The sequence below is a fragment of the Nycticebus coucang genome, chromosome X (genome assembly GCF_027406575.1).
Source record: "Nycticebus coucang isolate mNycCou1 chromosome X, mNycCou1.pri, whole genome shotgun sequence".
NCBI lineage: Eukaryota > Metazoa > Chordata > Mammalia > Primates > Lorisidae > Nycticebus > Nycticebus coucang.
In genome coordinates, this window is record NC_069804.1 from 42,322,054 (window position 1) to 42,325,500 (window position 3,447).

The 3,447-nt window shown below is 41.0% G+C and overlaps 1 pseudogene; it reads right to left on the reverse strand.

The window, feature by feature from the left end:
• Positions 1 to 214: 214 nt before the first annotated feature.
• Positions 215 to 709, reverse strand: LOC128577683 (succinate dehydrogenase [ubiquinone] cytochrome b small subunit, mitochondrial-like; annotated as a pseudogene).
• Between the last annotated feature and the right edge of the window lie 2,738 nt (positions 710 to 3,447).

Here is a 3,447-nt window from a genome sequence, read left to right on the forward strand (position 1 = left end):
AGACAACTCCATTAACTCGGTATAATATGAAACTCAGTCTTAACATTTCTTGGCTATAATACCTCTCAAACCTTTTTCTCAAAAATTAATATTTGAAAATAACCACATGATTATAACAAGAGCTTTGTGCACCAATGGACTTAATTATTTCTTCCTTATTATGAGTTGAATGGCACGACAAAGCAGAGGCAAAGAAGCATACGATCAATTCTTAAGGTAGGAAGTCAAAAAGGTCAGAGTTTCCACAGCATGGCAGCAGCTCTGCAGATACCCACATCATGATAGTTGAAATAACAAAGCCCAGCAAAGGTTAAAGCTGAAAGTGCCAGAAGGCCTGCCTTGGCAGCTTTCTGCGATGTGTCCCCATGAACATAGTAACAACTTGTCCAAGGCCCCAGTGACTAAGGAGAGTAAGGGCTACAGCCAAGGAGTAGTCCATCGCCGAACAAGGATTCAAATAAGCAGCTAGAAGCAGGCCCAGGAGCAAAACACTGACAACCTTCTCACTAGTCCAGTGGACAGATGCAGCCTTGGAAGCAGAGTGGTGGCTCGGTGACAGGTGTATGTGCTGCACTCCACACCCCCCTGGGCCAGGTCAGTCCTGGAGAAATGCTGAGACATAAGCAGGTCTGACCACTGAGGCTCAGAGGAACAGAGCTCGGCCTCCTTGGGTACCACAGAGGACACTCAGCCTGCAAAGAGCCGCCATATAATTAAAACTCTTAAGGGAAGGTCCACTTCTGGAATAGCATAAGGTTTTGCAGACCTTTTTCCCTTTGACACTGTGAAAAAAAAAATTTTTTTTTTTGAGACAGAGTCTCACTGTGTCGCCCTCAGTAGAGTGCCCTGGTGTCATAGCTCACAGCAATCTCAAACTCTTGGGCTTAAACGAGTCTCTTGCCTCAGCCTCCCGAGTAGCTGGGACTACAGGTGCCCGCTACAACACCCAGCTATTTTTTTTGTAGTTGCCATTGTTGTTTAGGAGGCCTGGGCTAGGTTCAAACCTGCCAGCCCTGGTGTATGTGGCCGTCACCCTAACGGCTGAGCCATGAGCGCTGAGCCTGTGAAATTTAATTTTAAAACAACCATTTAAAGTATCTGGAAATGGTCCTAAAAGAATACAGCAAATATTCCTTTCCCTCTGCATCCGTGCTAGCATCTTTTGTTTTTGGAATTTTTTTTTTTTTTGAATACTTATTCACTACTGGTGGGTCTGCAAATTAGTACAACATCTATGGAACACAGTATAAAGATTCCTTAAATAACTAAAAGTAGATCTACCATTTTATCCAGCAATCCCACTACAGGGTATTTACCCAAAGGAAAAAAAGTCATTATCAAAAAGATACCTGCACTCAAATGTTTATTGCAACACAATTCACGATTGCAAAGATGTGGAAAAATCCAAAAAAAAAAAAAAAAGAATACAGCAAATAAAGAAACATTCATTCTAGAAAATCTACTAAAACTCAGTGAAGACCATGAAAGTTATAACATTTGAACAATGACCTGCTCTCTCTCTACCCTTCCTAGTTCAGTGTGATGGAAACTCTACTCCAGGCAGGCATAGACAAGAACTCAGGGTTTCCTTACCTCCAGTCTCCCAATCAAGGGCTACTTTGTCTTCCTAGAAGAGACAGAACTTTAGCATTTATCATTCTAAAGGGGTACCTATTTCTGAGGCTATGTTTCAAGTTAGTGAGATTGAGAGTCAAAGCTCCTATCTTGCACACAGCTCCCATTCCTTGACTGTAAGTTACACCTAAGCTGTGGTACACTGAGACTATGAGAGATCAGCCCTGATCACTCTGACCTCAGCTTATTAGTAGGGCAGAAGTTCCACACAGGAAGAGGGAAGCCAAAAAGACCAGAGGCTATGACCCTCTGCTCAGTGTCCACCTCCTAAAGCAGAAGTGTCATTCAGAAATACACATGCCACTCTCCCTTCTCCTAGCTTTGGAGCCGTGGCTCAGAAATTTTTCCCAGAGAGACAAGCATGCTACAAAATCTGAAGCTCTTCCCAAAGGAACTAACTTTATTTGAAACATAATGTGGAGAAGTTAAATTCTAAGAAAGCTCTCAAAAACAAAGGAGGTTTTGGTGGAAAGCAGTTAAGAGGAGACTGATAGCTTCACTAAAGATATAAGCTAAACTATAAGCCAGCTAGTTTAATAGAGAGAATCAGAGACAGGGACAGCTAAGAATAGACCTATTAGGGTCAGAACAAACCTCAAACACTGACCTCCAAAACTATCATTGCAAAGGCGCCTGGACTTAATAGGATCAGTCTGTGGAACAGTTTATGCCCTATTGCATTGTTGAAAGCAACAGAGAAATTGGCCAATGAACTAGTGAGCTTAACAGCTGGGTGTCAAAGACAGCCTTGCTAAAACCATTTTTATTACAGGATACCTGCTCATGCCCAAGACTTTGCTCTCTGAGGAGCAGCATCAGAGACTTCACACTGCAAAGGAAATAAACTTCATTGAAATAATCCAGATAGTTACTAAGCAACTAAACAAATGACAACAAGCCCTGGGAGCAAGAGGACTAGTAAGTATTTAGAGTAGCTACAGTACAAGGCACCCATAAAGGTCGTGTTCAATTTACTATGTTAAACTATTTTAAATTGCACACAAACTTTATGTCCACCCTATATATTATATAAAATGTTTAGTTTTCTTTTTTTTTTTTTTTTTGGTTTTTGGCCAGGGCTAGGTTTGAACCCGCCACCTCCAGCATATGGGATCGGCGCCCTACTCCTTGAGCCACAGGCACCATCCAAAATGTTTAGTTTTCAACAAAAAATTACAGACATGAAAAGAAACAGGAAAGTGTGATTCATACACCAGAAAAAGCAGGAAACACAAACTGCCTGTGAGAACAACCAGATGTCAGATTTAATGGACAAAGACTTCAAGGTAGTCATTATAAATAAAGTCGAAGAACTAAAGATAACTATGCTTTAAAAAGAAAGGTATGATAATAGTGTCTCATCAAATCAGGAATATAAATTAAGATATAGACATTATGAAAGATAAAAATTAGAAATTCTGGAATGGAAAAATACAATAATTGAAATGGAAATTTCATTGGGGGGCTCCAAAGTAGATTTGAACTGGGAGTAGAAAGAATCAGTGAACAAAAAAATAGATCAATGGAGATTATGCAGTCCAAAAACCAAAGAGAAAATGGTATGAAGAAAAATGAACAGAACTCCACAAATGTGGTCCATCATTAAGCACAACAAATCAACATAATGGGAAGAAAGGAGAAGAGAGGAGAGAGAAGGAGAAGAAAAAATATTCGAAAAAAATAATGGCTGGTGGCAGGTGCCAGCCACGTACACCAAAGGTGGTGGGTTTGAACCTGGCTCGGGCAAATAGCCGGGCGTTGTGGCAAGCACCTGTAGTCCCAGCTACTTGGGAGGCTGAGGCAAGAGAATCG